Source organism: Gorilla gorilla, chromosome 21, assembly GCF_029281585.2.
Source record: "Gorilla gorilla gorilla isolate KB3781 chromosome 21, NHGRI_mGorGor1-v2.1_pri, whole genome shotgun sequence".
NCBI classification, from domain to species: domain Eukaryota; kingdom Metazoa; phylum Chordata; class Mammalia; order Primates; family Hominidae; genus Gorilla; species Gorilla gorilla.
In genome coordinates, this window is record NC_073245.2 from 19,629,862 (window position 1) to 19,657,027 (window position 27,166).

The following is a 27,166-nucleotide window of genomic DNA, read 5'->3' on the forward strand; positions in this document are numbered from 1 at the left end:
ACTGCACTGCCGTCTATAAGTGGTGTAGCTAAGCATGATTTAAGACACCTGATTCCTACCTAGGTCAAGTACCTTTCATTTTGACCAGTGAGAATTCCATGGAATAAAATGCCAAATTTCCCATGAAGCTTATTGTAATGAGATATAACTTGATTTTAAAACACAGAGACGTAACAACTGGAAGTTAACAAAATAACCATTTTTAAAATTTTTCCCATCTTTCCTGCACTATAAATAAGCAAGTGAAGCACTTTATAGATTCTGAGTTATTTCCATGTTTTCTGTTTTGAGTAGTGATGTTTGAATAATGTGGAGATAGAGGAAACTTTGAATTAGGAACAAATCCTTAAAGAACGGTCACAATGCCCTCCTCTGCATCCCCTGTACTACAACCAGATCTCTGCTTGCTGTCTTTTGTGTCCTATCAGCTGCAATAAGCCATCACTATTTACAGCTTGTTTGAAATACACAGTCCTGATTGTAATATTAGAGGTCTTTCTAGCTTAAGGGCTCAGTGTATATTTCCCCTTCTTCAGTTACTCTTTTGGTTTTTACTGCAGACTCTCCTTGTCTCACTTTCTGCCCTAGAGAGCAGATGCTAAATAAAATAGGCTGGGAGCTTCTTTTAGGTACTTTCCAATTGCTTCCTTTCAAGGCTGCACTTACTCATCCCCCAGGTATGAGAAACAATCTGTATGGAAACACCAGTTCCTAGTAGTAGAGAAATAGCCTTGGGTGTATATTTTCTTCCCCTCAGTCTATTCCTTTTGAAGCTTGAAAAAAAAATATTAAGCTTACGAGGGAAAAGAGAAGGGTTATTTTGCTTCTTGTTTTTTTTTTTTAATTTTATTTGCAGAGACTAGGATGCTCTGGGGAAGACGTGAGATCAACATATACATAAGTAATGCTCCACAAAGAGCCACTCCTTCAAGCTTGGTAGGAATAAAAAAAAAACTCTACATCTCTATGATAGATAAAGGAACTTGTATTTCACAAGTGGGAACCTGGAGGACTTGGAAAAAAAAGTGAAATATCATGTCACATGGGGAATCAGAGTGCCTTCCTCTCTACATGCATGCATTTGTGATGGAGATGTCTCAGTTGGTGAAGGGTTGGAAGGGTGGACCTTCAAGCACCCGGTCCCCTCATGCCTATGGCAAACGGGGATACTTGAGAACCTCCTTCAAATTACTAAGCAGTTACCCCTGAGCTGCAAAAGGAGACAGTTAACTCAGCATATCAAACTAGTTTTTTGAGTTCTAACACCAAAGATTAATTTTGCCAGTTTTTGAACTCCTTATAAATAGAATCATACATACATACATTTTTGGGGAGTCCAGCCTCTTTTGCTCAACATAATGTCTGTGATTCATCCATGTTGTTGTGTGTATCAACAGCATGTTCTGCCAGGCACAGCGGCTCACACCTGTAATCCTAGCACTTTGGGAGGCTGAGGTGGGAGGACAGCTTGAGCCCAGGAGTTTGAGACCAGCCTGGACAACATAGTGAGAACTAGTCTCTACAAAAATAAAAGAATTAGCTGGACGTGATGGAAAGCACCTGTGGTCCCAGATACTAGGGAGTCTGAGATGAGGGGATTGCTTGAGCCTGGAAGGTTGAGGCTGCAGTGAGCTGTGACTGTGCCACTGCACTCCAGCCTGGGTGACAGAGTGAGACTCTATCTCAAAACAAAAGTGTGTTCTTATTATTGCACAGCATTCCACTGAATGAATAAACCAAGATTTCTCATTCTTCTGTTGTTGAACTTCTGGCTTGTTTCCAGTTTTGTGTTACTTTGAATAGATCCATCATGCACTAGTTTTCCTTGGGTATACACTTAGGGGGGCTATTGCTGGATCATAGTATAGGCTTATATGTAGCTTTAGATGATAAAGTATCCACTAGGCTGTTATACCAGGGAGAAGAAAATCCCAAGCAGTAAAAGAAGCAATCAAAAGCAAAAATACCTTAAGACAGAAAAGTCATTTTCCTTGACACAAAATAATCCAATTGCCAGTGCAGATAGGATTTGCATTTTGAAACTCATCCATCTCAAGCTACATGCTGCATATTTGAACTTGTCTGCAGGCTAGATTCAGCACATAGGGTGCCCCAAACATGTTTTGTTCCCCCAGAAAATCAGGTCATTTGTTGTTTGCATATTTTTGTTTTTTAATAAAGCAATGTTGAAAAATTAGGAGGTTTTATATTAGAAAACTCTAGCTTTCAAGCTTCCTTTAAAAAACTGGAATATCTGGCCCACATTCCCATAGAGCAATGATAGATTGGAGATAGGTAGGAGCCATTGCATTTACACAGGCCTACGTTTCCCTCTTTGCAAAGTTCTCACCCCCTGCCTACTTTCCCTTACACCGTGTGGTCTCCACAGGCATGAGAACCCTGCTCCACCCTTTGACCAGTCAAGCAAAGTCATTCACATTTCTCTCTATATATAAAGTATAGAGACAGCAGTTCCAAAGATGAAAGTGTTCTGAACTGTTAAAAGTTTGTCCTTGTGCATGTCAAACTTTGAAATGTGTGAAAATATTCCTGAAATGTACCACTTACTATCATGTTTCTAAAAAATGACTAAATAAGACGGACAGCTCAGTACATGTTGAATGTGAGTGTTCCATAAATAAGGAATGTGTGGAGAGGGGACCAGCTGAGCTTGCCTCTGACTAGAGAAACGTCACTCAGGATCTATGCCCACAGGCCCAGTCTTCTGATCAATACCTGTTAACCATGTGAAAAAGATACTGCACAAGGGATAAGAATACCCCTCTGATTCATTCAATTAAAGACTTCCTGGACCAAACTCAAGGCCATTATAATTGGTGCACTGGGCAGTTGCTAATTGCTCTAAGTCATTTTCAGGCAAGTAGAGAGACAAAGTTATTTCATTTTTGGTAGTATGCAGTCTAGGTAATTTAAAGGATCCCTATGCCAAAATGCAAATATATCCTGGATACATTTATAAAAAGGTCAATTTTGATGGCCTGGTATGGTAGCTCATGTCTGTAATCCCAACACTTTGGGAGGCTGAGGCAGGAGGATCACTTAAGCTCAGGAGTTCCAGAGCAGCCAGGGCAACATAGCAAGACCTAGTCTCTACTAAAAATATAAAAAATGACTCAGGTGTGGTGGCCTGCACCTGTAGTCCCAGCTACTTGGGAGGTTGAGATAGGAGGACTGCTTGAGCCCAGGAGCTTGAAGCTGCCGTAAGCCATGATTGTATCACTGCACTCCAGCCTGCACAACAGAGAGACCCTGTCTCAAAAAAATTTTAAAAAGAAGTAATAAGTTTTGCTAGGCTCAGTAGTTAGTAAATGAAATATCCGAGCTTCCCTCCACCTTTGCCCTCAAAAATAAATGACAGAGAAATGACACCAGAGAAATGATTTAGGAATTAAACTAATGAAAATGACTGGGTAGCTCTAAAGGAATATGATGATAACAATACTGCTCTAAAGACAAAGCCTAGGCCCTGGGCAATGGGAGGCAGAGCAGCCAAGCCTGAGAGTCAGTCCCTAGTGTGGAATCCCAGAAGACAGCCAATGTTTCTGACTCCTAAAGAACACAAAGCAATACTCTCCATGGGAAAACGTCCCCAGTAGAGGCCCTAAGGATTCCTGCATGCTTGCATCAATAATCAAATATTACCCATGACCTGAGGAGCTTTGGTCACCCAGAGCCCCAGATGACCAAATAACAATCAGCTGGTTTACTGTACCGATTGTACATCATGTATTAGAATTAGCAGGTAGATATGCAATCACGATGTGTAAAATGTACAAAAAATTAAAAATGGAATAAACATGAAACATGAACATGAGCTGACTGCCATGGTTCCTTTGCCATCCCTGAACTGACTTAGATGTGGAAACCTATAAAGGGCCCATGATATTCCATGGTTTATAACCCTTCAGTTGTTCTCCCCTGTTATGCAGACTGCAGATCTATTAGCTGCCCAGTTATTTTGTCCCAAAGATTTCCAGGATCTCTTAGCTACTGTTAGAGCCCTGTGGCTCAAGGCACCCTGACTGCCACTTTAATTTTGCTATGCATTATAGTAGTTAAGACCACCTTACCTCTAACACTAAGCACTGCTACTTAGCCTCTGTTGTTCTGGGCCTCATGATCCCAGCAATATTAGGAAGATTAACTCCTGGACAGCTTCTTCAAATGTCAATCCCAGCCCATAGATGGCAGCCTTTACAGACCACCTTCTCAAAGGTGTTAGCACTCCTTTTCAGGATCCCTTATTGTCTTTGTGAAGGGAGTGTCCTCTGGGTCTTCTTAGTTAGAAATAGTCAAGTGATAGATTGTACCTAAAACCTTTTTAACATGCATTCTAACATCCCTCCTCTCTGAGCCATCAGACCCTTTATTGAGACTGTCAAAGAACTTGTGGCATTTCCTCATTTGCTGTAGGCCATCAGAACATACAGGATTTGAAGAACCACCCCAGAAAACTATCGGGATCAGCTCCAAGTGTCCTTGACAAACAACTGAATCTTGACTTATGAGTGAGTGTCTCTGTATCAATGAATACCCTCTGATCTAGCATTATATTGTATGGTGAATGTACCTGATAACAATTACTTAAGCATATGCTAAGAATGACCCTGTATGGTGCACCTGAATGCAGTTGGGAATTCCGAGCTAGGGAATCCAGGAGTGGCCAACCCAGAGAGCTATTCCTTTTCTATGAGGAACATCTGGGCCCCATCCTGTCATGTGGAATGTGGGCTGTGCAGGGGATTGAGGCCCTGTGTTTTGGGTTAAAAAGTTGCCAGGTGGAAGTTATTAGGGGAGGGTGCTAAGTGAAAATGCTATATAAACTGTATGCTTTTTGCAAGTGGTTGTGGTTCTCCTGTCTAGCTCACCACCACTGGACTCTCTCCCCTGTATGTAAGACCTTCATGAGACCCAATGTCTTGTTTCTGGCTCTGGGTCTCTTCTTCTGCCTCTTGAACTTGGTGCCATCCCCAGTGAAGTCAATAGGAGTTCAGCACAACATATATCACCCCCTCCACTCTAATACACTCAAGGTCCACTCCCGGGTGGGTTTCAAGGTACTTCAACTGTTCAGTGGATAGGCTATTTCCCCCTGGAGAGGGCTGATACTTCTCTGCTGAGTCTACACTCTAGTTATCAGCATGGAGGCAATGAGCAGTGGCAGAGAAAGATCTTAAGACATGCAAGAATTATCTCATAAGGCACCTGCTTCAGGTGAGATTCCTACATAACTGTTGGGCAAGGAAAGCTGTTCTTCTCTGTCAGAAAAAGAAGGATGACGCCTGTCTTCCAGGGTGGTTTAAGGGAACTTAGAAGTTTAAGGTCCTCAAGCTCATCCATCCAAATGAACTCATCCCACGTCTCCTTATTCCGAACATGGCCCTGAGTTTGAAATAGGAGATTTTACAAAGCTGTGTATCCTGTCTCCTTGGCAGCCCTACCAGCCTTATAGTCAGATCCTGGGCCTGTGTTACAACACAGTCTGCCCTGCAGTGACCAGAGATTAGTCTCCTTTAAAGTAGCCATAGATGATGTCCTCTGGCTTTCAGGGCATGCCTTAAGTTGGCAATGAACCATCCTCAGCTTAACGTTTTCTTTCCGCAGGTCAAAAGTAGCCATCTACTTCACAATCTGCATAATTATCAGTGCTCTAATAGCCACTTTGTGTTGCAGCTAGTAGGCCTCCTAACACCTGACCTTCCACTTAAGCCTTTTCCCAATTTACTGCAGATGAGAGCTTAAGTAATTGTAATGCTGCTGCCTGCCAGGGTTTATTTTTATCCCAATTTACCACTAAATATATGATCCCTATTGCTTTCAGACAGGTCAGTAATCAAATTCCAAAATCCTGTCTGTAGGGTGTCTTGTCTGCAACTACTTGTTTTAGTTCAGTTTCCCTAGGACACTGAACCTGAGACATGCACTAAGCGCTGAGGTTTTAATTGGAATATGAAATCCAAAGGTGGGAAAGAGAAGAGATAGGAAATGAAGCAGGGAAGGGTGAGCAGCAAGACAAAGTGAGAAGTTACTGCTGTGACCACTGCATTACCATGAAGAAATACAGCCAGTGGTCCAGCAAAGCATCTGCTATGTGACACGCAACACCTCTAAACATGCTGGACAGAGACATGCTGTACAGGCCTTGAGAGAGAGATCATCAGAGAGAGAAATGGAAATGGAATTTACCTGCCCTGCTACCTTCTCTTTCTCACAGGAGCAAGAAACTCTCAACCAGGTACAATCTTGTTCCCTGGGGAAACATTTGGCAAGAGGTAGTTTTATGTCTAGAGGCATTTTTTATTTTTATTACTTGGGGGTACTATTGGCACCTAGTGGGTAAAGGCCAAGCGTGCTGCTAAATGTGCTGCAAGGCACAGGACAGTATCCCATGAGAATTATGCAGTCCAAAATGCCATCACTGCTGCTGTTGAGAGACCCTAACCTAAGTACTGGAAAAATCAAGAAAATCTGAAGAGATAAATTAGATGTGTCTAATTAAAAAAAAATGGAAAAAAGATGAAAGATATGGAAGGCATTTCACAGAAGAGAACACACAAAGGGAAACCTAAACATGAAAAGATGCCGAACCTCATTAGTAACCAGGGAAAATCAAATTACAGCAAGATTCCATTTCACACTCAATTGATTGGCAAAAATTAAGATATCAAGAACACCAGGCATGAGGAGAATGGTGTTCAAAGGGAATAGTCATATACCACTTGTTGGGAGTGTAAATTGCTACCAATTCTGTGGGAAGGAGGTTAATATGTATTATGTTGTAAAATTGATCATATGTGTATTCAAGGTGACCACTTATACCATTTTGATCGAGACTGTCCTGGTTTTAGCACCAAAAATCTTGCATCCTGGAAAACTCCTCAGTTCTAGACAAACCGAGATGGTTGGTTACCTATACATCTTATATCCTAGGAATCCACTTCTACATACACTTCCCTGAAACACTCTTGCACAGGCACCAGGAGAGATATAAAAAATGATCATACTACCATTTTTCATAATAGCAGATAATGGAAACAACAGAAATATCAATCTATAAAAGAACAGATAAATAGATTGTGATATATTAACACAATGTAGTATTACTTAGCTGTGAAAATGAACTACGAAAGTTTCCATTCTGCCTCCGAGGAGCTTGAGATGCTAATGTTAGCCTGTTAAACTTCACAGTAAAATCTGCTGCACCTGGTGACTTGGGCGAGCTCCACACTTGCAACACAGACCCAGGAGTACAATGAAAGTGGCTTTGGAAAACTGTAGAATAGAGCTGCTATTCAATTTACACAACTCAGTCTCAGAGTGGAGAAATCCATGAATTGAAAATTACCATCTCACATACATACTGCAGTGGAAACACACACATGCACAAATCTCTATATAAATATATCTCTAACATCAGCAGTCTTCACAGAGACTTGCCCTTGTGAGAATCTAGAGCCTCGGAATTTGCTTGTGACCATAAGTCAAACTCTTCATTCGTTTTCACAAAAACCTACTCACTATGCTTAGCACGCTTATAAAAGTTGTCCCATAGAAAGAGTTTCTATCCTGCAATCTGCATCATCACAATAGCTCCCTGAAGCCACAAACACAGTCACATGCTGAAAAGTTATTTCCTTCAGGTCTGCTTTCAACCGCATTGTTTTCTCCAATCACTTACAAAGGTATTTCCTCCCTCCTTTCTTGTTGAAATAAATACACATTCTATAAACTCTTTTTTTTTTTTTTTTTTTTTTTAAGACAGGGTGTGTTACTCTGTTTCACAGGCTGGAGTGCAGCGGTGCAATCTTGGCTGACTGAAGCCTCTGCCTCCCAGGCTCGAGTGATCCTCCCACCTCAGCCTCCCCAGTAGCTGGAACCACAGGTGCATGCCACCATTCCTGGCTAATTTTTTTTTTTTTTGTTTTGTTTTTTTTTTTTTTTTTGCTGTTGTTGTTTGTTTTGTAGAGATGGGGTTTCGCCATGTTGCCCAGGCTGATCTCGAACTCTTGAGCTCAAGCAATCCACCTGCTTCAGCCTCCTAAAGTGCTGGGATTACAGGTGTCAGTCACCAAACCCAACCTACAAATTTTTTTCTGAGAGATAATCTTAACAACTTTGGTAACCCTATTACCACACCTGACTGTCCAATCAACCATACATTCATCCATTGACCTAACTTTGTTCATCTTCCCATTTGTCTGTCACTTTTTCATAAACATATTATTCTGTCTGCAAATTAACTTTTATTTTCTTGAATTCTGCTACATTTTACATATTTCTTGTCTTTAATCCTCCTCTCTCTCCCTCACCATTCCCAAGTAACCTGACAGCATTATGAAACACTATATTCCTATGTCTTTAAATACATACTATCCTGCTGTCTTTTCTTTTCTGTTCTTTTCTTTCTTTTTTCTTTTCTTTTGAGATAGGGTCTTGCTCTGTTGTCTAGCCTGGAGTGCAGTGGTATGATCACAGCCTACTTCCCAGGCTCAAGTGATCCTCCCACCTCAGCCTCCAAAGCAGCTGGGATCACAGGCAGTGCCACCATGCTCAGTTAACTTATTTTATTTTTTGTAGAGATAGCGTCTATTTGCCCAGGCTGGTCTCAAACTCCTGGGCCCAAGTGATCCTTCTACCTCAGCCTCTTAAAGTGCTGGGATTATAGGCATGGCCCCCAGCCCCTTCTTGCTTTAAATTCTCTTCCAATCTTATTTGGCTAGGGAATACCTACTTACTCTGTAATCTTTTATTCAGATGTTTTCTTCCCGGTAGATTGTTTGCAATCTAATTCTTCTCTTTCCTTTATCAATGTCTTTTGCAATGTGACTTTGAACTCCTCTAACCAGGAGGTACAGTCTATTTCCACATCCCTTAAATCTGAGCTAGTCTGTGAATCTCTTTGATCTATATGTTGTAGAAGTGATTGTTCTGAGGCCAGGTCTTAAGCAGCCTTGCATACTTACACTTATTCTCTTGAATAAGTGATCCACATGGCTCAGTTGCCATAAATAAGTCTTGGCTAGCCTGCTGGAGAAGTGAGTTGCCCTAGCCACATCCAGTCAATTACCAGACATGGGAGTGAAGCATCTGAGACTATTCAGCCCCAGCCAACCTGTCAGCAGACTACAGAGCAAACCTAGCTAAGATCAGCCAAGCTTAGTCCAAATCAGTAGAAGTCCCCAACTCACCCACAGGCTCATGATCAATAACACATGCTTATTATTTTAAGTCACTGAGTTATGGGGCTATTTGTTATACAGCAACAAGTGATACTCTTTTTACTGATCCTGTTCAATAGCTACAACATACTTCTAGTATAGCCCTTACAATACTACAGTCTTTTGGTCTTTCTCTTCCATAAACATAGAACTCCTTGGGAACAGGAGCAATTTTTGTTTTGTATCTCAGAATCTAAATAGTGCCTGCTGACTTTTTAATCGATGAGTGTCAGAAAAATGTCAATGATTAATTAGTTAATTAAGGATTACACTGTTGCCTAAGCCAAGGGACTCTTTTGGAGGCAGACAAACTCGGGTTTGAATCCCAAATGTATTTCCTATGTTACTTCAGATAATTCGGTTAACCTTGATGAGTCTTGTGTGGTCATCTCTAAATTAAAGACTGGAATAGTATACATTCTGCAAGATTGTGGTGATTATATATATATATAATCATGTATAAATATCTCCCACCTGACAGAGGGGATATCCAACATATAAGAATTAAATGATAAAATGCATGTAAAGCATTTAATATAGGACTTGGCTTCTAGTTGCTCAATAAATGATAGCTCTATTCATATGATCATGATCATCACCATTGTCTTTGTTGTCACTTCTTGTAGCAAAAACTGTAGGTGCTCTATCCTCATCTCATTGGCAGTTATCATCATTGTGCAAGTTGACCTGATGGTGGCTTTCAAAAGCAAACATCTGGGACTCCACCTGAGGGCTTCCTCTGGCTGCTGGAGTTTTCTTGGTCTACATGTATGGCACGTTACAAATACCAGGGAGTTGACACTCCACACCTCCACCTAAGGGAGCAGCCCTTAGTCGAGATAGATGGGAGAAGATAGCTAAATACCCTAATTTCCATGCCCTTGGTTGGGATAAATCCAAGTTATGTTCTGTGCTGTATCCCAAAGTTACCTAATGTGATTGTACCCCTCTTGATCACAGAAATGATAAGGCACCTTTTCTGTCTTCCTTCTTTCCTCTGCCTCACATCCACACTACCCTACAAACGTATGCTGGCATCACCTCTGAATAAACACCACTCCATTTTTTTTGTTTCACTCTCTGCTTCTGGGGAAATCAACCTAAGGCACCATTACTCTTTCTAGTTTATGTTAGTCTTGTTGCTTCAGAATCCAATCATTTCTTAAGGAACTTTGACTTCCATTTGAAAGGCCTAGCCTTTTAATGATCTCTCCAGCTAATCAAAGAGTTTTATCTAGTCCAGTGGACGACAAGACTAATCACAGAATGGCGTATGTCATCTTTAGGTCTTCTTTGCTTTCATTCTGGCTCAATTCTCTAAGTATATGAGGAAAGCGTTAACTTGTGCACTGGTAGCTCTTTGCTTATGTTGATGAGCACCTGGAAACATGGTATTGATTTTGGCCAAGTCAGAGGTGAAATGTACTAGCTAGTGATTTATAAGGTGCTGTGAAAAGTCTAAAACCCCACCAGCATCCTGTACCAGCTTGTCCATGCTGTTTATCAAAATTGTACAGATTGATGGTTTGCACCTGTTTACTTCTTAACAAAGCTTGCTTTTAGCTACCTGAGCTGTGTGGTACAAAATACCCCTCAGTAAGCTTGAGCCTTGGCTCTCCTGTGAACTTGTAGAGTCTCATGTGACTTTTTAATTATCCAGCACTGTATAATTGCTGCACTGGGTCTGTTTGCTAACGACCAAAAGCTTTACAGAAGGATCTGGGGTGGAGGAAGGAAGAATTCCTACACCATACAAGTTTAGAACCATTTCAGACAGTTATGAATATTGGAAAGCAAGCTGCACTTTGCTGAGATCTTAAAATATCGTTCAGTTGAGCTATCATGAAAAACTCTTCTGAGCACAGACTTGAGGGTTGTCCACCCTCCAACAGTAACTGTTGGCTTCTTGCAAATTTGGACCTACAAGGTCATTGCATACATTTCTTTTCCTCTCTTCCCTACCCTATGGACATTGCACAATGGTTACATAATACAAGATGTGAAACCCTCACTGCACAGAGGATAAGTTTCTCTGGTAACCATTGCTTGAATCCATATATTCTCATCTTTTTAAAGCACCAATTTGAAATTGGATTTTAATTTTCCCTTCAACATTCCATCTATGAATAACCCAGTATAAAAGTTTTAGTGTTGAAGTTATGCTTGACTAAGTCACTAGTCCTTAAAAAACTCTTGTTTCTCATCTAGAAGGACACCCTCCCCACAGGCTGCCTCTCAGTGGCTTGAGCAACAATGTTCTTAGAAGTCAGGAGCCATCCAGGAAGCAGGAGAAGAGCTACAAACACATCTGGAATGCTCAAGTCTCCGAGTGTTACAAGATAACCCACCTAGAATATGAGATTTTGGGCAGAATTTTCTTTATTTTCACAATTTGACATCAACACCCTCTAAGTTTCAGAAGCAGGCCACAGACATATACATCATAAGCAGTTCTTTGAAACAGTAGAATAAATTACAATCTGACTATTGTGTATTAAAATGCAAATAGACAGCATACCCTGCATATGGAAATTAGAATTATATTTGGAGCTTCATAAGGAGCTTGGGTGGTCATCTATGCCGAAATATCTTTCAAATTCATCCATCTCCAATGCCACATCCCTAAGCCAAGTCAGCAGTATCTTTTATGTGGGTAAGAGCACCCTGCGTGGGGGGTAGTACCCATGTGTGGCAGGTAGTAGCGACCCCCACACATACTAATTGGCTATAATAAAGAAGAATGGCCTTTAAAAAATATAAATTCTTTCATTCACCTGCTAATGACTTTCCAATAACTTCCATCTTTATTAAAATAAAATGAAGACACTTTCCCACATCTAAACAGCTCTCTAGCTTCATCTTCTACATCCTGCTTCTCCAAAGCCCCTCTCTTCAAGTGATATTGGCCTGGTTTCCAAACCTTGAATATATCCACATGGATCCTGGTTCATGACACATGGACGGTATGATCTTCAAACCCTACTTGGCTGGATTTTTTTCTATCACTCAGTTCTCAGCTCAAACTCTCTAAGTGTTCTGCTCTGACACTCAAACTAAAGTAGTCCCTCATCCCTTATCTCGTTAACCTGCTTATCGTGTTCATAAACATTATCAATGGTTGTCAGTTTCCTTTTCATTTATTTACTTACCCTTTGCACTAGAATGTCAGCTTCTGTAAGGCCATAAGCTTGCCCTTTTAGTTTCCAGTGCCTACAACAGTTTGCAGGCCTATAGCAGTCACCCAGAGAATATTGTTGAATCAATACATGCATGTTTCTGTGTTTTTAGTATTGTTTAATTTAAAATACATTTTAAAAGGACAAAACCACAAGGTAATGTATTCCCTTACCTTTATATGATGGCTGTGGATGAATTAAAGACTCCAGAGGAGTGTGGCTATTTCTATTCTGCAACTTTTCGTTGGTGCTTGTCAGTCTTCTTCATTTTTTCTCAGTGTTCATTTTAGCAAGAGGTGGAAGCATTTCACCACAGTGTATTTCTGTAACAATATAGTACCAAAATGACTCAGAACCCCACTAACATTATGCTGTGCTTAAAAATAAACATATAGCCACATTTACTTTACATTCTCCCACATGCAGTGCATTCTTTTTTACTGTTTCTATCATTTTCTCAGGCATGCAGCTACGGATCTGTATATTATTACCAGGACACCTCAGGTAGGATTAGACTCCTCTTAGTACCTTGGCTGCTTCTGTACCACAGCATTTTCTCCACTGTGAATAATTATTCTATTACAAATCCATCTCTCCAACAGATGGTGAACCTTGTGGGGCCAGGAACTGTGCCTTTGGCTCCTGAATCTCTGGGACCTAGCCCACTACCTGGTAATCGTACATTTTCAATACAGTCAATTCTTGATATTTGCAGTAGTTATGATTTATGAAGTCACCACAAACCCTAAATTAGCAAATACCGAAGCACTGTTCCTGGGAGAAATAGAGGGTTAGGTTTCCACAACTCTGTGGCTCCAATATTTTTGTCAAATAATCAATACATAACTTTGTTTTATGTGTGTCACTGTTTATACATATTGTTGATTTATTAAGATGGAACTCACAATCAACAGCACTGTAGCTTATGCCACCACAAAGATTTTCTAACACACGTGTTTTCTCCATAAGGCGCCTGACAGCCTATTGTGCTTAGGAACATGAGACAGCATGTCAGCCCTACACTATGGGGCCATTTCAAACCACGGAAACACCAACATTAAGCACAAAAATGTGAAAGATATGAGAAGGTGAATCTGTGAATATAAAATCACAAATAATGAGAATCAACTATATACATATTGGCTGAATCACAGTTATATGCAGATTATACAAATTCCCAACCTTGTTTATAGTTCAGCATACCCTTGCCATTTAAATGATTAAATAATAAATATTATAGATAGGGTAGAAAAGGACTACATACAGATTTTATATTCCTCATGAAAGACCCAGGAACTGAAAGCAAATATTATTTCTTATATTCTCTGCTGTCCTATTAAAAAGACAAATTCCAGCAATCCTATCAAAATATTAATAACATTCTTTGCAGAAATAGAAAAAGGAATCCTAAAATTCATGCAGAAACGCAAAAGACTCCGAATAACTAAAGCAATGCTGAGCAGAAAGAATAAAACTGGAGGCATTAAAGTACTTGATTTCAGGTTATACTACAAAGCTATAGTAACCAAACCAACATGTTACTAGCAAGAAAACAGACATGCCGATGAATAGAACAGAATAAAGGTCACCGAAATAAATCCACGCACTTACAGGCAACTAATTTTGCCAAAGGCTCCAAGAACATACATTGAGGAAAGGACAGTCTGTTTAATAAATGATGCTAGGAAAACCTGATATACATATACAGAAGAATGAAACTAAAACCTTCTCTCTCAGTATATGCAAAAATCAACTTAAAATTGATTAAAGACTTAAATGTAAAACCTAAACTATGAAACTACTAGAAGAAAACATTGAGAAAACATTACAAGACGTTGGTCTAGGCAAAGATTTTTGGGGTAAGACCTCAAAAGAATAGGCAAAAAAAAAAAAGTAGACAAATGGGATTACATCAAGCTAAAAAACTTCTGAACAGCAAAGGAAACAATCGACAAAGTGAAGAGACAATCTACAGTATGAGAGAAAATATTTGCAAACCATCCATCTGACAAGAGGTTAATAACCAGGATATATTAGAAACTCAAACAACTCAATAGCAAATAATAATCCAATTAAAAATGGACAAAAGACCCAAATAGACATTTCTCAAAAGAAGACATACAAATGTCCAACAGGTGTTTGAAAAAATGCTCAACATCACTAATCATCAGGGAAATGCAAATCAAAACCACAATGAGATATTATCACACTCCAGTTAGAATGGCTATTATCAAAAAGAAAAAAAATAACAAATGCTGGCAAGGATGCAGAGAGAGGGAAATACTTGTATGCTGTTGGTGGGAATGTAAAGTAATACAGCCATTACGGAAAACAGCATGGAGGTTTCTCAGAAAACTAAAAATAGAACTACCGTACAATCCAGCAATCCCACTGCTGAGTATATATCAAAAGAAAGGAAATCAATGTATTGAATAGATATCTCCACATCCATGTTTATTTCAGTGCTCTTCATAACGGCCAAGATATGGAATCAACTTAAGTTTCCAACACTGAAAGAATAGATAAAGAAAATGTGGTATATGTAGACAATCAAATACTATTCAGTGACAAAAAGAAATTAATTTCTGTCACTGGCAGCAATACGGATGGAATTGCAGGTTATTATGTTAAGTGAAACAAGCCAGGCAAAGAAAATGTTCTCACTCACACATGGGAGCTAAAAAAATGTGGACCTCACGGAGGTAGATGGTAGAATAATGGTTTCCAGAGACTGGAAAGGAAAGTGGGGAGCAAGAGAAATGAAGATAAGTTGATTAATGAGTACAAAAATATAGTTCGATAGAAGGAATAAGTTATAATATTTAGGAGTGCCGTAGGAAAATTACAGTTAACAGTAATTTACTGTATATTTCAAAATAACTAGAAGAGAAGAATTGTAATGTTCCCAACACAAAGAAAAGGTAAATGTTTGAGGTGATGGATATCTCAATTACCTTGACTTTATTTTCACATTGTATACATGTATCAAAACATCACATGTATCCCCAAAATAGGTACAATTATGACATATCTATAAAAAATGAAATCCCAGAGCCCGGGTATTTTCTTCTGCATGATATTAATTATTGCTCCTCCAATTTTCAGAGAAGTTCAAAGAAAATTTGCCTGAAAATAATTGTAGGTTAATAGTTCGCCTTGTCCATTATAGGTCAACCTAAATTCCTAGAAAAATTTTCCATTTTTCTCCTTGGATGAGAGTAAGAAATAACAGCTTTTATTTCATTATATGCACCAGTTAACTGCAGGTACAAAAGGTCCATACTTAGTTCCTTGTATTTTCTGTAAAAACGCAAGTACTCTGTGAGAGGTACAATGCGGAGATCACACTTTACATGGCTATTTTCCAGTGCATTTGAAAAATGTTTAAGACCCCCTTAGAATATGAATTTATGTTTTAAAGGTGTTGTGAAGATTTTCCAATTAAGTTTACTTCTCAATATTTTAAAATGTTTACCTTTAACATTGATTTACTTGTACTTCATAGAAAGTAATTTGTTGCTAAAATTATCTTCTACTACAAGGCTATAGTAACCAAAACAGCATGGTACTGGTACCAAAACAGATATAGACCAATGGAACGGAACAGAACCCTCAGAAATAATACCATACATCTACAACCATCTGGTCTTTGACAAACCTTACAAAAACAAGAAATGGGGAAAGGAGTCCCTATTTAATAAATGGTGCTGGGAAAACTGGCTAGCCATATGTGGAAAGCTGGAAGTAGATCCCTTCCTTACACCTTACACAAAAATTAATTCAAGATGGATTAAGGTCTTAAATGTTAGACCTAAAACCATAAAAACCCTAGCAGAAAACCTAGGCAATACCATTCAGGACATAGGCATGGGCAAGGACTTCATGTCTAAAACACCAAAAGCAATGGCAACGAAAGCCAAAATTGACAAATGGGGTCTAATTAAACTAAAGATCTTCTGCACAGCACAAGAAACTACCATCAGAGTGAACAGGCAACCTACAGAATGGGAGAAAATTTTTGCAACCTACTCCTCTGACAAAGGGCTAATATCCAGAATCTACAATGAACGCAAACAAATTTACAAGAGAAAATCAAACAACCCCATCAAAAAGTGGGTGAAGGATATGAACAGACACTTCTCAAAAGAAGACATTTATGCAGCCAAAAAACACATGAAAAAATGCTCATCATCACTGGCCATCAGAGAAATGCTAATCAAAACCACAATGAGATACCATCTCACACCAGTTAGAATGGCAATCATTAAAAAGTCAGGAAACAACAGGTGCTGGAGAGGATGTGGAGAAATAGGAACACTTTTACACTGTTGGTGGGACTGTAAACTAGTGCAACCATTGTGGAAGTCAGTGTGGTGATTCCTCAGGGATCTAGAACTAGAAATACCATTTGACTCAGCCATCCCATTACTGGGTATATACCCAAATGACTATAAATCATGCTGCTATAAAGACACATGCGGCCAGGCACGGTGGCTCACGCCTGTAATCCCAGCACTTTGGGAGGCCGAGGTGGGCGGATCACGAGGTCAGGAGATCGAGACCACGGTGAAACCCCATCTCTACTAAAAATACAAAAAATTAGCCGGGCGCAGTGGTGGGCGCCTGTAGTCCCAGCTACTCGGGAGGCTGAGGCAGGAGAATGGCGTGAACCCGGGAGGCGGAGCTTGCAGTGAGCCGAGATTGCACCACTGCACTCCAGCCTGGGCGACAGAGCGAGACTCCGTCTCAAAAAAAAAAAAAAAAAAAAAAGACACATGCACACGTATGTTTATTGCGGCACTATTCACAATAGCAAAGACTTGGAACCAACTCAAATGTCCAACAATGATAGACAGGATTAAGAAAATGTGGCACATATACACCATGGAATACTATGCAGCCATAAAAAAGGATGAGTTCATGTCCTTTGTAGGGACATGGATGAAGCTGGAAACCATCATTCTCAGCAAACTATCGCAAGGAGAAAAAACCAAACACCACATGTTCTCACTCATAGGTGGGAATTGAACAATGAGAACACTTAGACATAGGAAGGGGAACATCATACACTGGGGCCTGTTGAGGGGTTGGGGGAGTGGGGAGGGATAGCATTAGGAGATATACCTAATGTAAATGATGAGTTAATGGATGCAGTACACCAACATGGCACATGTATGCATATGTAACAAACCTGCACATTGTGCACATGTACCCTAGAACTTAAAGTATAATAAAAAATATGTATATAAAAATCAAAATCAAAGAAAGAACATGCAGTAGCTGAAAAAAATCTTCTCAAAAGCATGCTCTATGTTTTAAACTATTATTGCTAGGATCACTAGGACTTAGTAAAAAGCAATGCCTTACACAGGCAACAATAAATTCTAGAAGGACAGTTCTGACAGCTGCTTTTCAATTAGTTCAAAATAGGCTAAAATATAAGTAGACATAATTTCTTTTCTGCATCTTTTGATACCCTATTCAAACAGTTTAGAGTATCAGCAGACAAGTCACCTGTCATGGAATACAGTTTTAAAATTGATATAATCATGTGGGTCTGCTGCATAATAATAAGATAATTCAATATATTTGACAGAAGTAATACTTTGATCCAGAAAAATAAAACTAAATGCATTTTGTAAATTTCTGTATTTTGTTAGCATCATTATATTACATTTTCTATATAATTAACCATTTTGAGTTTATTTTCTAAGGATTCGTACTACTTTTAATTTTCTATTTATGCTACAAATAGCCAAATTAATCAAGTAAATATTAGATATCATAAAATTACTTTAAGACATTCTCAAATCATCACTAAAACTCTCCTCTCATATTTCTTTCTCTTAAAATATGCCATTAAGAAGACTTTACCCATATATCTCTGCTAAAGCCATATTACCATTACTGACTTTTAAGAAGCAATCTGGGGGCCAGGTGTGGTGGCTCACCCTGTAATCCTAGCATTTTGGAAGGCAGAGGCAAGCTGATCACTTGAGCTCATGAGTTTGAGACCAGCCTGAGCAACATGGCGAAACCCCGTCTCCACAGAAAAATACAAAAATGAGCTGGGTGTGGTGGTGCAGGCCTGTAGCCCCAGCTACTTGGAAGGCTGGGGTATGGGGATGGCTTGAACCTGGGAGGTAGAGGTTGCAGTGAGCTGAGATCATGCCACCGTATTCCAGCCTGGGTGACGGAGCCAGAACTTATCTCAAAAAAAAAAAAGAAAGAAAGAAATCTGAACGCTGAATGTTTAGTAGACTATGTTCAGATAACAGCTATACCATCCTGAACATGTTGATAATGCATATTTTAACAAAAGGTACAGATGTGAATTAAATTTAGAATTTTTATTTCCAACCTTCAAGAGGAAGGAGTTGGCTTCGTATCCACAGACTGGCTCCACCTTTTACTAGCTGCACGATTTGAGGCAATTTATTATTCCCTGAGATTATTTACTCATCTGAAAGATGGAGATGAATACCATTTTCTATAAAATGGCCTACGCAGAGTACCTGGCCAATAATGAATGGTAAAAAAAATAGCGTGCATTTTTTACCAAGTACAAAACCATTCCAAGCAGCATTTTAGTCACCGAATTTAGCTCTTGAAGCCAAAAATCAGTGACCTGATATCAGCGAATAGTTTGATAAAGAAACAAACAAGCAAACAAACAATCCTAAATGTCCTAGCTAAGCATAACTAAGTTTTCACATAAGTTTATGCCATTTCGTTTTGTTTTCTTGTTGTGTTTTGTTTTTGAGACCAAGGACCAAGTCTCATTCTGTTGCCCAGGCTGGAGTGCAGTGGCACCATCTTGGCTCATTGCAACCTCTGCCTCCCAGGTTCAAGCGATTCTCCTACCTCAGCCTCCCGAGTGGCTGGGATTACAGGTGCCCCCCCACCATGCCTGGCTAATTTTTGTATTTTTAGTAGAGTTCCGCCATGTTGGCGAGGCTGGTCTCAAACTCCTGACCTCAGGTGATACACCCGCCTCGGCCTCCAAAAGTGCTGGCATTACAGGTGTGAGCCACAGTGCCCGGCCGCCATTTTGTACTTCATTTACATAGATTCTCTGGACATTTTACTCCTATATTGGGGATGTTGGAAATCAGATGCTCGTTCATGATATGCATTCAAAACATATAACAACTGCATTACAAATGGCACCTGACTCTGAGATATGAGTATACTATTAGGCACATTGGTAAGTGACCAATATCAATAATATATTCATATCTCAGAGTTAATGAGCCTTCTTCTGTTTTATATACCATAGAATTTTAGAGTTTAAAAACTCTAAAATTTAAACTTTAAACATTTTAAACTCTAAAATTCTATGGTATATAAAACGGAAGGAAGATTTACTATCAGCTCTACTAGTATAAACAGTCTCTGCATGCTTTTTTCCCCTCCTCACACTCAAGGATGGCAGCCCCTTATGCAAATACATTTCAAGGTAACTTAGAGACTGGAAGGGTTCCATCAGATCTGCAATTTAGAACGGCTGTTGTATTACTCACCCTTTCATCCACTTTTCCTTGTACCCAGAGATGCAATTTTGTGAGTAGCAGGTTTGATACGTGGTCTGTGCCATTATGTTAGGAAAATAGCACTTTGTCCTCCCTTTATGGAGAATGGGCTCAAGACCTTGTCCTCATTAATATTGAGTTCTAGCCAAATAAACTCCAATGGGTTGCAAAATCATGAAAGATGCTAGATCCCATTAGATTAAAACCTTCCAACAACTCTGAGACATTAGATTAAGAGGAGAAAAATAATAAACTGAATTGAGAAAACTCAACATACAACATATTTTTTAACCTATTGTCTTTACTAGGATAGAACCTTTCCAAAAAAATTAATATGGATCATCTTTCTTAGAAATATGTCTTCATCACTCTGCCAAATTTTCTTTGTGTATACTTTATAACACAGATAATTTTAACACTTTCAGTTAGATGCTGCATTCCTCATCCAGTAGGTGAACTCCAAGTACACAAAATCGTTCCATTACCGGGTTTGACAGTGTAAAAGCCAGGCAGAAATCAGAAAACAAGCTGGCAGAGACAGTTTAATATAAACCTCCTCTGAGGATTTGAAAACATCACATTTGTTTCCTGCTCCTCATCTGCCCCCCTGTGATCTTTGTCTCTATACATGATAAAATATTTAGAGCCAGAGCTCAGCACTTTTTCTTTCCCTTCACTGTTGGAATAAGGTATGTTCTGTGTCCAGAGGAGAAAGCAACATAATAGAAACTCTAAAAATTGAATAAGTAACTTTTGGTGCGTAGAAAACCTAACCCACTCACAAATGGATTTTCTTTCATTCAAAACAAGAAAACTATGACATACGGGACTGCATTTTGGCAGAAATTATTTATGCATTTGTCCAATGAAGGAAATCCTCTCTAGAGAAAATTCTCAGAGCATACAGAACAATATTCTGTTTGGGGATTTCTCCAAATACAGATTGAGCACTATTTTATTTTTCTTTTCACGTAATAATAAAACTCAGTTTTTGAAAACATCTTCACCTTTTCCTACAGGAAAATATCTGGTTTGAGTTTCCGGCCTTTTTGAGACATTTCCTTTGAGACAATAGAAGAATTGAGTTTCTAGGACTGTGAACTATACTATTATCACATTACTGCTTTTTTTTCCCCATTTAGAGAGGAATTTATAATGTGTTGGCTTTTATTTTTGGAGTAACTCTTCTTTACACTGAAAAGCCAAGTGAACAATTATGTTTAGATATATTGATTTTCTGCTCCAATAGAAAAAGCACTTAAAGCTTGTATTAACTAGATGACCAGGTTCTAGCCCATTGTGTTTGCCTTGTAAACTTAATTGACTACATTGTTCTGTGTCTGGGCTTCCTCAACCTAAAACCAAGGTAATAGCAGGGTGTACTTCCTCTATAACACCTACTTACACAATTTTCAGAGGATTAAATACAATGATGTATGTGTGAGAACTTTAGATACTGTAAGGTACTACACAACATTAGGTTTAGAAAAGCTATTTTAATTCCTGTGTTTAAGTTATATGGAAATTAACTTAAATTTAATCTGACACCTAAAATGGTAAAAGATAACAGTTTACAACTCCATTGTAATGTCTTTGGAGTGTGTGAATTCACTAACCTTCACTTCAATGAATCCGCACCTGTCCAAGCTGATTCTGCTGAGTTTAGATTTCCTAAGACAAAAGATGAGATGGGAGAAGAGTGGTGAGAGAGTTAGACAGAGATAAATGTGCTACTAGGAAGTGAGTTTTTCACCATCACTCTCCTTCTTTAAAACAGGGATTCTTAAGTGGGGGTCGTAACTGTCCCTGGGCTCAATTAGATAGACTTCAAGGGTTCCATGAATTTGGATAGAAAAAAAGCTATTTTTATTTTTATTAGTCTTTAACAGCCAATAAATCCTAATAATACTGGAAGGAGCTATGACCAAAAAAACACAAACCCTTTCATATTACAAGTGTTGCAGATGCCTGGAAATATCATGTATACTTTGAATGCACAGCAGTTAGTAGACTTGCTATTAGATCTTCTTATACTGCAAAATCAAGAAATATATATCACCATAACACACATTTATTTTATTTAATGTTTTGATAGCTCTGTATCAACATTATTGCCTTTTAAAAATAATCCTAGGTATTTTATTTTACACATTAAAAAATTATGTTGCCACGGTGATAATAGCAATTCCACTCCCAGGTATATACCCCAAAAAACTGAAAACAGGCACTGAACAGAAATGTAGTATAGGAATGTTCATAATGATGCTATTCATAACAGCCAAAAGGTGTTGTAACAGCCAAATGACCATCAAGAGGTGACTGGATAAATAACATGCAGTATATCCAATCAGTCGGATGTTATTCAATGGAAAAAAGAATAAAGTACTCACACATGCTAGTGTGGATGAACCTCAAAAACATGTCAGGGGAAAGAAGGCAGGCTCAAAAAGTCACATATTTTATAAGTGTACTTATATGAACTATCCAGAATAGGTAGATCCATAGAGACAGACAGCAGATTTGTGGTTACCAGAGACTTGGGAACAGGAAAATGAGGAGTAACTGCTTAATGGGTACAGAGTTTTATTTTGGAGCAATGGAAATGTTTTGGAATTAGATAGAGGTGGTAGTTGCACAACTTTTTGAATGTACTAAATGTCACTAAGTTGTTCATTTTAAACGAGTTAATTGTTTCATAAATTTTATCTCGATAAATATGCAAAATAAAACATTTTGTAAAAATTGGCCCCTGGTCTTCTGGAGACTGCCAAAGACGTCTCTCTGTGGCACAACAGAAGGATTAAACCCTGGATATAAAGGGTTTCCCACCATTATATGGGCTCCTCTTCCCGTGGCTCAATCAAAGGACTCAGGCTTGGCATCACTTAACAGTGATCCAGATTTTCCTAGCATGCTAGAGTGCTCCCTGAAGGCTCCACAGCTATATAGGAGCAAGAATGTTGGCCAGGTGTGGTGGCTCACGCCTGTAATTTCAGCACTTTGGTAGGCCGAGGTGGGCGGATCAGCTGAGGTCAGGAGTTTGAGACCAGCCTGGCCAACATGGTGAAACCCCGTCTCTACTAAAAAATACAAAAATAACTTAGCCCAAGTATGGTGGCTCGCACCTGTAATCTCAGCTACTCAGGAGGCTGAGGCAGGAAAATCGCTTGAACCCGGGAGGAGGAGGTTGCAGTGAGTTAAGAACATACCACTGCACTCCTAGCCTGGGTGACAGAGTGAGACTCCATCTCAAAAAAAAAAAAAAAAAAAAAAGAATGTAGCCAGTAAGCACAAGGCTTGCTATCAAAGCCATTCATAGTTTGTGTGTGTGTGTGTGTGTGTGTGTGTGTGTGTGTGTTTTTAATGTACTTCTAATATTAACTGGGAAATATAGTTCAGAAAATAGAGCATGACTAAAAGCTTTCCAGGTAAAGGTAATATTTAGCTATCACAAAAACTATACATTTAAAACGTCCAGAAGCAATAGACTTTAATATTTCAGCGGTAGGGTTTTCCTGTGCTGTCACTTCTCCCATATATCATGTTTTGGAAATATCTTCATTCTAGCTGTAATGCTTCTAGAACTTTATTCCTTTAGGCTATTTTTTAAAATTCAAATATACTTTATAATATCCACTATTAACATGTACCATGAAGAAAGAAAAAGAGCTGGTCTAGAATGAGAGTGACAGAAAATTACTAGAGAAAGAGGTTAAGAAGTTCATTCGAAGGGAAACTTGAATGAACTGAGTGAGTGAGTGTTATAGACAACAGCAGGGTCAACAGTCATCCAGGCCAGGGAGTTAGCATGTACAAAATGTCATCCAGGCCAGGGAGTTAGCATGTACAAATGTCCTGAGGTTATCAATGTTTATAAATAACAGTGAAGACTTGTTTGGCTGAAGCAGAGTCAGTGAGAAAAGAGTGGTATAAAAATAAGGCAAGGCCGGGCGTCGTGGCTCACGCCTGTAATCACGAGGTCAGGAGATCGAGACCATCCTGGCTAACATGGTGAAACCCCGTCTCTACTAAAACTACAAAAAATTAGCTGGGCATAGTGGCGGGCGCCTGTAGTCCCAGCTACTCGGGAGGCTGAGGCAGGAGAATGGCATGAACCCGGGAGGCGGAGCTTGCAGTGAGCCGAGATCGTGCCACTGCACTCCAGCCTGGGGGACAGAGCGAGACTCCGTCTCAAAAAAAAAAAAAAAAAAAAAAAAGAATGTAGCCAGTAAGCACAAGGCTTGCTATCAAAGCCATTCATAGTTTGTGTGTGTGTGTGTGTGTGTGTTTTTAATGTACTTCTAATATTAACTGGGAAATATAGTTCAGAAAATAGAGCATGACTAAAACCTTTCCAGGTAAAGGTAATATTTAGCTATCACAAAAACTATACATTTAAAATGTCCAGAAGCAATAGACTTTAATATTTCAGCGGTAGGGTTTTCCTGTGCTGTCACTTCTCCCATATATCATGTTTTGGAAATATCTTCATTCTAGCTGTAATGCTTCTAGAACTTTATTCCTTTAGGCTATTTTTTAAAATTCAAATATACTTTATAATATCCACTATTAACATGTATCATGAAGAAAGAAAAAGAGCTGGTCTAGAATGAGAGTGACAGAAAATTACTAGAGAAAGAGGTTAAGAAGTTCATTCGAAGGGAAACTTGAATGAACTGAGTGAGTGAGTGTTATAGACAACAGCAGGGTCAACAGTCATCCAGGCCAGGGAGTTAGCATGTACAAATGTCCTGAGGTTATCAATGTTTATAAATAACAGTGAAGACTTGTTTGGCTGAAGCAGAGTCAGTGAGAAAAGAGTGGTATAAAAATAAGGCAAGGCCGGGCGTCGTGGCTCACGCCTGTAATCACGAGGTCAGGAGATCGAGACCATCCTGGCTAACATGGTGAAACCCCGTCTCTACTAAAACTACAAAAAATTAGCTGGGCATAGTGGCGGGCGCCTGTAGTCCCAGCTACTCGGGAGGCTGAGGCAGGAGAATGGCATGAACCCGGGAGGCGGAGCTTGCAGTGAGCCGAGATCGTGCCACTGCACTCCAGCCTGGGGGACAGAGCGAGACTCCGTCTCAAATAAATAAATAAATAAATAAATAAATAAATAAATAAATAAATAAATAAATAAATTTTTTAAAAGGCAAGGTAAGTAGCCAGTGACCAGACCACGCATGGCTTTTCAGGCTACAGTAAATATTTTGGATTTTATTGCAAGTCCCAATAGAATCCAATGGAAGATTTTTTTTTTTTTTTTTTTTTTTTAGAAGTCTTGCTCTCTCGCCCAGGCTGGAGTGCAGCGGTGCCATCTCGACTCATTGCAACCTCCACCTCCCAGGCCCAACTGATTCTCTTGCCGCAGCTTCCCGAGTAGCTGGGACTACAGGCGTGTGCCACCATGCCCGGCTAATTTTTGTATGTTTAGTGGGGACAGGGTTTCCCCGCCAGGCTGTTCTTGAACCCCTGACCTCAAGTGATCCTCCCCCCCTCATTCTCCCGAAGTGCTGGGATTACAGGTGTGAGCCACCGTGCCTGGTGTCTGTTGGAAGATTTTATTGGTCTTACAATAAAGTCCAATAAAACGAGGAAGCCATTGACGAGCTTGGAGCAGCGGGTGCATGATCTAATTTACATTTTAAAAGTTTCCTTGGAATTGGTGGAAACACTGCAGGAGGGAAAAACTGAAAGTGGGAATATTAGTTAAGAGGCTATCAAGTTTGCACAGGTGAAGAATGGCAGCGGGTTTGCACAAGGGTAGGAGCAGTAGTGGGAACAGTGAGACGTGGTTCAATTCTAGATGTATTTTGAAACTTTAGTTGACTCATTGATGGCTTTGAGGTGCAAGGGAAAGTATTTTGGCCTGAGCATCAAGATGGATAGGAGTTCTATTTACTGAACTGGAGAGAATCAGATTTAAATGTGTCGGTTAGAAAAATCAAGGGTTCAGTTCCAGATGCCATGATAGATTACAAAAATAAAATACGGCCTCAATTCTTCATCTTTCACTGTATAAGTGCTTTCTACCAGGTAACATTGTAGGTCTCTCCCTCTCTGGCTCTAGGTTTAGACGTGTGATTTGATTTGCTCCATGGGACATTACTGACGTCTCCACATTTTCAAATACTTGTGCATTTTGAACTGTTCTTGCATCTCTGCCATCATCATGAAATCTGTCCAGCTGGCAGATGCAGAATGAGACACATAAGAAGAGAAGCCATGTGGCCCTGGTCACCCTAGGCAAAGGCAGCCTAGATTAGGGAACGGTCACCTGATAAGTATGTGCAAATCCAGCCAAATCACCTGAGCTATCTAGTCCACCCACTGCAGTTGCCTGACGATGCATGAGCAAGCCCAGTCTAGATCAGCTGAACCTCACAAGTTTGTGAGCTAAATAAATGTATAAATAAATTTGTGGCTGCTTATTATGTAGCATTTTCATGGCAATAGAGACCTGACTCAGGATGTTTCCTTTTCACCCAAATATGAGTAATGCAATAGCACCTCATGTCAGCCAATCTTAGTCTGTGGGCAACAGAACACTGCCCGTCCATTCTAGATTGCTTGCACATTACAAATGTAGCAGAAGATTTGTAACAGAAACTGAAGCATAAATGAATGACTAAACCACAAAATCCAGGTTATTTACTTCCACAGGCACATTCCAAAAAAGGCCCAGCTTGGCTGATCCAAAAATTTTTTTTTTAATTTGTAGTTTATGGAGATTAATTTATGTTTTTAGTACCAAAGTATGATATTTTTAAGAGTTATTGTCAAATTTGAGAAACTTCTCTCAAGTGTAAGGTTTCAAGGCACTCGTTTCCTTTGAATTGCCAACCGTCAGCTACTTATTTGTCATCAGTGTCCTCATTGACTTGGTTTTTGATATTCTCTTGCACAATAAGGAACAGAGGTGTATGTTGCATGAAGCCAATGAAGCCAAAAGCTCAAGGCCACTCACTTGTTCGTGGACATTATGGGCTTGGGAAAAGCCCTAGAAATATGTTCACATGGTCATATATCTTTACAAAATGTATCAAATAAGAATTTTTAACAATGACTTTCAGTATCACATTTCTTTCTAGGTGTTTCTTGGAGTTGGGGTAGCTATGGTTATTTTGGGGCTCCAGCTAAAAGGGAGGTTGTTGGCAATGCATTTGGTTTGTAATTAATGGGATATATGTATGTGTTTTGCACTCAATTTCCATTA

The 27,166-nt window shown here is 39.4% G+C and overlaps 1 protein-coding gene across 2 annotated transcripts in view; it reads right to left on the bottom strand.

The window, feature by feature from the left end:
* PAK5 (p21 (RAC1) activated kinase 5) overlaps positions 1–27,166 on the bottom strand; it is a 308,227-nt gene that overhangs the window by 161,393 nt on the left and 119,668 nt on the right. Inside the window, exons 2-3 of one of the 2 annotated variants that reach the window (XM_055372365.1) lie at positions 21,564–21,618; positions 12,589–12,738 (exon numbers count right to left, since the gene is read on the bottom strand). The gene's annotated coding sequence lies outside the window, so the exon portion shown is untranslated. The remainder of the gene's footprint in view (positions 1–12,588; positions 12,739–21,563; positions 21,619–27,166) is intronic. The other variant, XM_019017569.3, reaches the window with a different exon arrangement.